The sequence below is a fragment of the Furipterus horrens genome, unplaced genomic scaffold (assembly GCF_987537825.1).
Source record: "Furipterus horrens unplaced genomic scaffold, mFurHor1.1.pri manual_scaffold_7, whole genome shotgun sequence".
NCBI classification, from domain to species: domain Eukaryota; kingdom Metazoa; phylum Chordata; class Mammalia; order Chiroptera; family Furipteridae; genus Furipterus; species Furipterus horrens.
In genome coordinates, this window is record NW_028327177.1 from 56,762,081 (window position 1) to 56,771,753 (window position 9,673).

Below are 9,673 nucleotides of genomic sequence, written 5' to 3' on the forward strand. Positions count from 1 at the left end.
ATTTTGAATACTATGGACACATAGTACACATGCTCACTCAACAGCATTTAGCACCCCTATTGACAAGTACAGTGAAGTCGTCACTGTACACACATGCGCATTCCAGCCCACTCTCCTTGGCTGCCAGGTTACATCGATGTCACGCAAACCATTCTCATTATATTAACAACGGCTGGACTTCTTCCAGACAGACCTCAAATAACCTTAAAAAACCACTTCAGCCCTGGCCAGTGTGGTTCAGTTGGTTGGGCATCATTCTGCAAACTGAAAGGTCACCAGTTCAATTCCTGGTCAGGGCACATGCCCGGGGTTGCAGGTTCGGTCCCCAGAGGGGGTCATGAAAGAGGCAATCAACACAGGGGAACAATTTTTAACATAATTCCTGTTGAGTTTGATTTTTAGACTTAAATAGGCATACTTATTTCAAAACTGCAGTTAGTTTTCTTCTATCGCCTTAAGCTTTTTCTGTACAGCTTATCTTTTTTTAAAAGTATATTTTATTATGTTACAGTAGTTTCCGACACTCGGCCTGCGAGCTAAGTGTCGCTGGTTCGATCTTCCAGTCAGGGCACATCAGAGAAGGAAAACTCTGACTCCAAAAAACCTCCGCTGCCTTGCGGCATACCTCTTCAGTGGAAAGGCTAAGGGAGTAAACCCCGACAGAAAATCCGGAGCCGGAGTCCCTAAGGCGGTTTGACGTTGTAGTCAACACCGGCAACTCCTGCGGCGCACCTGAAGCCAAGCTGTATTGACTCCGTCTTTCCCTTGGACCCTTCAGCTGCGAAGAGAGGGGGGGTCTGCTGCATGGGCAACAGCAGACCCTCCATATCACCCTGCCCAGGCTCTGTAGCTTCAGCTTCACTGGAGAGGACACTCCAGCGTCATCGCAAGATGTCGATTTAACACGGGAGGAGACAGATACCGTGTCACTCCCGAGTCGGACTGCACAGCCATTCTCGGCGGTGCAGATAGACTCTTAAGAAGCTACACCATCGTCTCTCGAGACGGACGGCTGCCGACATTCGACATTCGACAGTAGTTTCAATTTTTTCCCCTTTGCTCCCCTCTGCCCAGTACCCCCCTTCCCTCCAGCAATCCCACCCCCCTTAGTTCATGTCCATGGGTTGTGCATATACATTCTTTGGCTTCACCCTTTCCTATATTATTCTTAACTTCCCTGTCTGATATGATCCTACCAATTATGCTTCTTAGTCCCTGCACCATTTCCCCATCTCTCCCTCACCCCTCCCAGCTGATAACCCTTCAAATGATCCCTATACCTATGATTCTGTTCCTATTCTGGTTTGCTTAGTTGGATCTTGTTTTTATTTTTTAGATTCAGTTGTTGATAGTTGTTTGTTGTCATTTTAGTGTTCATAGTTTTGATCTTCTTTTTCTTAAGTCCCTTTGACATTTCATATAATAATGGCTTGGTGATGATGAACTCCTTTAGCTTTACATTGTCTGGGAAGCACTTCATCTGCCCTTCCATTCCAAACGATAGCTTTGCTGGATAAGAGTAATCTTGGTTGGGGGTTGCTTTTCATCACTTTGAATACTGCTGGCCAGTTCCTTCCTGCCTGAGTCCTATAGGCACCCCTCTGTAGGCAACTTTCTGCCTCTCTCTTGCTACCCCCAGGACTCTCTCTTTATCTTTCACCTTTGGCATCTCAGTCATGATGCTTCCTGGTGTGGTCCCCTCTGGGACTCTCTGTACTTCCCAGATCTGTGTGTCCATCTCCTTCGCAAAATTTGGGAAGTTTTCCTCATTTTTCCCAATTCTTACTTCCTCATTCTGCACTGGTTGACTGTTTTTTTCTTCCTTATGTTTATCTTAATGCAACCACTCTAGGTTGGGTCGAGCCTGGATCAAGGGAAGCACTAGTGCTCTGCTATTGGCTGAGAGCAAACCTCCCTCAAGTGGGGAGGGGTGAAGGACGGCCTTGGAGACCAGCAACAGGTTCATACTTGTCTAGGCTATTCAGTTATACAGGAGACACTGTGGTGAGAGGTTGTGTGCCCCTCTATATAGTGAATCGTATTCTAAAGTGTAGTCCAAGTTCTTGTTTATATACAAGGAGTTAGCAGAATTTATTTTTTTATTTACATATGTACTTATTTCCTTTCCTTCAGATCATGTCTGCCTCTGCTATTTCTCATTGTAAGTTCCTAAACCCTGATTCGTTTTGTTATATCTGTGGCAGTTTCACCATTCCCAAAGGACAAAACATCAGCGCATTTGTCAATTTTAAAGTAAAACTTGGTGATCAAGATAAGTCTTGGGCCCCTCACAAGGTATGCAAGCTGTGTGTTGAGAGTTTATGAATGTGGACAAAGGGAACACGTGATCAATTGCCATTTCGTATACCTACGGTCTGGTGAGAGCCCAGAGATCATTTAAGTGACCGTTACTTTTGTCTAGTGAAAATCTCAGGATATAACAACAAAAATAAATGTAAAACAGAGTATCCTAGCCTACCACCAGCTATATGCCCAGTGCCTGATTCAGCTGAAATCCAGTGCCAGTTTTCACTGAACTACCCTCTTTCGAAAAACAGGAGTACGGTGAAGAACTAAGTGGCAGCAATGATGAAGATTTTGAAATTGAAGATGACTTAGTTCATAAGGGATTTGATCGGCATGAGTTGAATGATATGGCTCGAGATTTGGGACTATCCAAAAGGCTTCATAACTCTTAGCATCAAGACTGCATGAGAAAACTTGCTTGAAAAAGGAGCAAAGGCATCCTACTTTCGATCGAGAGAAAGCGCATTTCTGCAGTACTTCCGGAGTGATGGTGGCTTTGTGTATTGCCATAACGTACATGGTTTAATGGAGGAATTGGGAATTCCAATCTATAATGCAACTGAATGGGAACTGTTCATTGATAGCTCAAAAAGGAGCTTGAAGTGTGTCCTCCTTCACAATGACAATTTATTTGGTGCAGTACCAATTGGCCATTCAGTTTGTTTTCATGAAGAATATGAAGACATAAAGGGAGTCATTGATCTGTTGCAATACCACAAGCACAACTGGATCATCTGTGTTGACCTTAAAATGGTCTGCTTCCTTCTTGGTCAGCAACGTGGTTTCACCAAGTATCCCTGTTTTCTGTGTATGTGGGACAGCAGAGCTCATGAGAAGCACTGGGTGCAGTTCAATTGGCCTCCAAGATCTGACCTCAAACCTGGTGATCCAAACATTCTACATGAGCCACTTGCTGACAGAAAGAACATTATATTCCCATCTCTGCACGTAAAACTGGGTTTCATGAAGCAATTTGTTAAAGCTTTGCCAACTGAAGAAGACTGTTCCAAGTATCTCATTTTGGCATTTCCTAGCCTGTCGTTTGAAAAGATAAAATCCCTTAATATGTATGTTTGGTAGCAGAACTTTAGTACTTGTATACAATTTGACTTACAGTCACAATATATAGCCTTTATATGAGTAAAATAACTCTAAATAAACAGTATATTCAGGTAATTTTTTCTTTATTTTCCTTTGTATGTATATTTTGTATGATTTGGGGGACAAAGGGAGGGTATCCTGTACTTTAAAAAGTTGACGTGATAAGAGAAATACTGGGGTCATTTTTGGATTTAGATGCCAAGTTAGTAAAAAAACGTGTCAGATCCAACTCAACAAAAATTGTGTTCCCCAGTGCAATCGATGTTTCTTATATCAATGTTTCTCTCCTTCTTTTTCTCCCTCCCTTCCCCTCTCTAGAATCAATAAAAGAAAAACATTTTTCTTAAGAAACCACTTCACTTGGCTATTACTAAAATTTCAATTGGTAGCTACCAAAATGTCATAAAGGGGGCCAAAGGAATGTAATCATCTTCCAAAGGAGCTGTCTGTACAAAGATAAGATTGACTAAGTAACTAAATAACATAAACTGTCAAAGTAGGAGTTAACAAAAAGCCAAAGCTTATTCTGAAAGCATTAAAACTTTTATATATCTTAGATAAGCTATCTAAGGGGGAACACAAAGAAAATGGGAATTATCTTCTGGAGGGCAGGCCCCTTGTAGGACAGGTTTCCCCTGCTAGGTGAGTGTTTTTAGGAACCATTCTGTATCAGTGTACCAGCTGATGTTGTTGCGTGAGGCTGCGTTCAGCTTCGATGAATTTTTTTTGAAGATTCTTTCAACCCATCTGCCCACTTCATAAGAGGTGATTTACAAGCACACCTGCCCACACCACAGTTTTTGACCAAAAACAGAATGATCCTCCCTATACACCCAATCTCCCCCTGAGAGACTTCCTTTTGTTTCCCCAGATGAAAAAAGTCCTCAAAGGGAAACGTTTTGCCAATGTGGAAGAGGTGAAACCAAAAATAGCAGAAGTCCTACAAGGCATCAAAATCGATGAGTTCAAAAACTGTTTTGAGAGAAACAAGATGGTGGAGGAGTAAGTGGAAGCTTCACTAACCTCCTCCCAGAACTAGTCTAGATTTACAACTTAATTTTGGAGAAATCATCTGGAATAACCAACCGAACACTAGCTGGAGAGAAGTCTTATAACCACAGAGAGACAGAAAAGGCAACTACATCACAACGAGATGCGGAAGGGCTGGCTGGGCTCACACGGGTGGCAGGTGAAGGGACTGAGAAACAGCTCAGCAGCCGGGATTCCCTCTGAGAAGGCCAGGGTCTAACCCCCCAGCTAGGCTTCAGCAACAGAGTGGAAAGTAAAATAGTATCCAGCTGTGAAAAGTGAAAAGCCACAGGGTTTCTTGCTAGTCGGAGAGAAACAGCTGGAGAAAGAGCTCTTAAGTGGATCACATAAGAAAATATTTTACCCCCACTTACCCTGGGCTCAAGCAGAAGGAAGGCAGAGAGGACTGGAGACACTTGGGGAGACTTTAGCGCAGTGGCTTTGAGGGGAGAACTGGAGAAGCGGCTGGCCGGATCCCAGTGCTGACTCATCCCCAGTACTGCAGGCAGACCATTTCCCCCCCCCCAAGTGGCGTAGGCCTGAGGGGAAGCAAAAGCCCTGCCTACAGGAATTAAGCTGCCACACCCATGGTCCTTCAGCCTGATTGCTAATCACAGATTGAATAGATTAACAACTAAAGAAGACAGACAAAGGCAGTAGATGCCTGGAAGTCTCTAACAGGCTGCCTAGGCCCAGACTGGTACAGGATCTGACGCCACCAGGGGCAGATCCAGGAAGTGCAGATCATTCTAAGAAGCACAAACAAACAATAGGAGTCACAAAAATGGGGAGACAGAGAAACAACCCCCCATCGAAAGGAAAGGTAGAATCCCCAGAAAGAGTGCTAAATGAAATAGAGGGGAGCAAACTATCAGATATAGAATTTAAAACATGGATTATGGAGAAGCTCAATGAGCTCAGTGGAAACTACAAAGAACTCCAGAAAAACTACAACGAACTTACTGAGAATTACACCAGCATGAAAAAGGACATGGAAGCTATCAATAAGAGCCAGGAGGAAATGAAGAATACGATCTCTGAATTGAAGAACACAGTAGAAGGAATTAAAAGCAGGCTAGAGGAAGCAGAAGATTGGATCAGCGAGCTGGAGGACAACGTACACAAAAACTCCCAGACAGTGCAACAAAATGAAAAAAGACTGAACAAGACTGAAGAGGTTCTAAGACAGCTGCAGGACAACATGAAACGTAATAATATCCGTATCATAGGAATTCCAGAAGGAGAAGAAGAGGAGCAAGGGACAGAAAACCTCTTTGAAAAACTAATGACAGAAAGCTTCCCTAACATGAGGAGAGGAAGAGTCACGCCAAGTCCAGGAAGCACAAAGGGTCCCAATGAAGATGAACCCCAACAGGCCCACTTCAAGACACATCATAATTAAAATGGCAACACTCAAAGACAAAGAGAGAATCCTAAAAGCAGCAAGAGAGAAACAACTAATAACATACAAGGGAGCTCCAATACGGCTATAATCAAATTTCTCAGCAGAAACACTACAAGCCAGAAGGGAATTGCAAAAAATATTACAAGCAATGAAAAACAAAGGCCTATAACAAAGAATACTCTACCCAGCAATGCTCTCATTCAAAATGGAAGGAAAAAGAAGGAGTTTCCAAGACAAAAGAAGGCTAAAAGAATACATCTCCACCAAACCAGCATTGCAAGAGATGCTAAAGGGTCTGCTTTAAGAAGATGAAGAAACAGAGAGAAACAGAGTGGAACACGAGTACAAAGGGGGAAAATGACAATGAATAAGTGCTGAAAGAAAGAAGGACCTTCTACCATTTGCAACAACATGGTTGGAACTAGAGAGAATTACGCTTAGCGAAATAAGCCAGGCAACGAAAGAAAAATACCTTATGCTATCACCTATTACAGGAAACTAATGAACAACACAAACAAATGAGCAAAATTGAACCAGAGGTATGTAAACAAGGAATAAACTAACAGTAACAAAGGGGGAGATGGGAGAGAGAGAAGGGGGTAAGAAGGGGAAGGGTCTAGTCAAAGAACATGTATAAATGACCCATGGACATGGACAACTGGGTGGGGACTGAATGTGGGAGAAGGGGGGGGGGGGCAAGCTGAAGGGAAGCAAGAGGGGGAAAAAGTGGGACAACTGTAATGGAAAAACAAACAAAATTTTAGTGGGGGGAAAAATATAAAGAATAGAAATGCAAGTTCAGTGAATATTAGAAGGACAAGGATTTTCCTTCACACTGTATATTTTTCTCCCTATCTGATCCCTCCAGAGTTTGGCATTCTAAAGAAGTAAGTAATGACATGAGTTTCTTTGCATAAAAACTAATAAGACCAGTTGTTAATAGAGGTTTTTTGCTTTTTTTTAACTAAGACTTTGACTGGAATGTCATGCCTAAAGGAGACATGTTTGGGCGTTGGTTGTTACCAAAAAGCCCTGAGGAACTGGGATTGACTTTCAAAGGTAATAAAAGTCCACGAGATAAAAGGCCTGGTACCTTGGATGGATGCGCGGTCCATGGCAATCTGTCCAGGGAAGGAATGAAGGTTGTTTTCCTGAAAGATGGCCAGATGGGACCTTAAGGTACATTGGAAAACCAGAAGGACTTCGAAAAGACAGGTGTTTACAGGCAAGACTGAATGCCAGATATGTGGTTCTGCTTCTGGGCCTTGAAGGGCAGACTGAAGGTCACCCTAAATGTTCCTTGCGTAAGTTCCAGCAAAGCAGAACTAAAGATCATAAGTGATCATTTTCTGCTCTTGTTGTGTTTATGCAAATGAACAGGACAAATTAAAAATGGACTTAATGCAGTCCCTTTAATGACAAGGAGGGTAATCTTAGGGAGAAAAATCGCGATCCAAGGAGAATCACAATGCTCAGTGGTAGACTATAAAGTAGTGCAGCTAACCGTCTTTAAAGTTTATCTTCATTTAAAATTTGTTTTCTTTGAAAGTTTAACTATGTCTGTGGCATTATCAAAGAAGAATGTCAAATGCCTTGCAACTGGATGTCTTTCCAGTAAGATAGTCCTACAGATTTAGAGACTTGTATGTGAGTTATGTTACATAAATTAACATGTGTTTTCTGTTTTCAAAGGGCATAAGCCTACGATCTCATTACCTGAGTGATTGTCTGTATGTATAGGTCTCACTTAATCCTGTCTGCATTGGTGCTTCCTGAGACTCAATGGTTTGGCAGAACTAAGTAGCTGGGTTGGTGAAGAATGGGGTGGTCTGTGGGCTTCACTTTAAAACTGGTTTCTCTTTTCTGTCCTAAAGGCTTGGACAGCAAGAGCCCAGAGGCCTGAGAGGGGGGAAACCTAAAATATTTCCCTCAGCCCAAACTAAGTATAATGGGCAAAAGGGTTTTGGACAGGTGAGATATACCTGGCACACCTTCCTCCAAAGAAGGCCTTCATTGTCATCTAGTGGTTCTGGATTGAATGATGTCCTTTAACCCTGTTGCCAAATCTGTTCCCTCCAGAATACAACAAGAATGCCAGCCTGTTAAACCAAGCACATTGTTGTCCGGGGACAGCCAACTGACCTGGAGTCTGCACGATCCTTCCCCATGTGGGAAGGCCACCCTCCCCTCCACACCCCCACTCTTATTAGGGATTTCTGGACCCAAGGGTAGGTAGGACGACGTCCATGTCCAGCTTCAAGCAGCTAGAAGAGCTCGAGACCTTCGCCCATTGTCCTTTATAAGATTATAAAGGGTCTTAAGTCTGAGAGGGAGGGATTGTTATTTTTTATTGTTAAAATAATTAATTAATTATTTTTTAAAAAAGAATAATAATATATGAAAGGGTGAGGCAGGAGAGCTTGTATGTACAACCCATGGGCATGAACTTGGGGGGGGGATTGTTGGGGGAGGGGGTGCTTGGTGGAGAGGAGGAAAGGGGAAAAAATTGGAACTATTGTAACAATATAATAAATAAAATATACTTTAAAAAAAACTGTTTTGAGCAGTGGAAAAAATGTCTCAATGGGTTTATTGCAACAAATGGAGAGTACTTTGAAGGTGACTGAAGTTTAAAGACGTAAAAATGAATACACAATTTTTTATAATAAATTCTGGGTATTTGGGGCCCCCCTTATATATTTTAAAATGTGCATAATAACATGATTTCAAGAATTTTAAGTCTGCGGTTTCCAAATGGGGGTGATTTTGTATTATAAGGGACATCTGACCACATGTGAAGACATTTCTGGTTGTCACAACTGGACCTGGGAATGCTGCTATCATGTAGTGGACAGAAACCAGAAATACTGCTAAACACCCTACAAAGCACAAGAAAGCTCCTCTCCCAAAGAAAAAATTATCTGATCCCAAAGGCCAATAGGCCAAGGGTGAGAAACCCTCTTTTAATTCTCAAAAGCAAGATATAATATTAAATATAAAATGCCACCAGAACAGAAACTTGTTAGTAAGTTATAGTTCTACCATACACTGTTGTGATAGTATTTACCCAAAACAGGTTAGCAAGGAGGCAATATGGGTAGAGCATTACTTAGGTAGTTGAGAGACCTGGCTTTGTCATGAAAGAAATCCAAAGTGGAATCCAAACCACCATGTTCAAACTTAAGTTGTTAATTATAAAAACATTCCTGGTAATTTTCATCTCTTAGAGCTATTACAAGAAATATTAAATGAGACAATATTTCTAAAGGGCTTAGCCTAGAGGCTGGCACTCAATAAGATTATACATAATAAATGCTAAGTATTAGAAAAGGAATGTAATTTTTTTCCAATATTGAACCCAATACTTAATAGAAACTGGATTTCTTACACAATTATCAATTTATCCCTCTTCTGAACACAAATATTCCTGCTATAAAACCTATCTATTCTAGAACCATGTCCATTACCTCTTTGTGATTTAAAAAGTGCTTTACCTTCATCTGACTCATCACTTCCACTGGAACTCCAAGTTATATCTGTAAGCCCACTGGTACTCTTAGATGTGATAGTTTCTGTTAAAGAAAAAGAAAATATATAAAAAATAGTCACCTGATATAGGTAGCTGAATGAGATTTAATGCCTGTTACTTTGACAAAGTTACAAATACACAATATTCTGGTGCCAGTGGGGGTAATGTTTTATGTCAAATCTTCCTGCCTAAAGTTCTATGTGCAACCTGCGAAAGATTCTTTAAATTAAAGCCATATTAGAAGAAGAATTAGAACTGTTTTAAATAAGTTATAAAAGACAAGAAAATGACTGGAGCATAAA

The 9,673-nt window shown here is 41.5% G+C and overlaps 1 protein-coding gene across 3 annotated transcripts in view; it reads right to left on the bottom strand.

Annotated features, from left to right (window-relative positions):
* The window catches only part of SPIDR (scaffold protein involved in DNA repair), a 396,715-nt gene extending 387,301 nt beyond the window's left edge, over window positions 1–9,414 (bottom strand). For all 3 annotated transcript variants that reach the window (XM_090283719.1, XM_090283718.1, XM_090283717.1), the window contains exon 1: window positions 9,337–9,414. The gene's annotated coding sequence lies outside the window, so the exon portion shown is untranslated. The remainder of the gene's footprint in view (window positions 1–9,336) is intronic.
* Window positions 9,415–9,673: the final 259 nt, after the last annotated feature.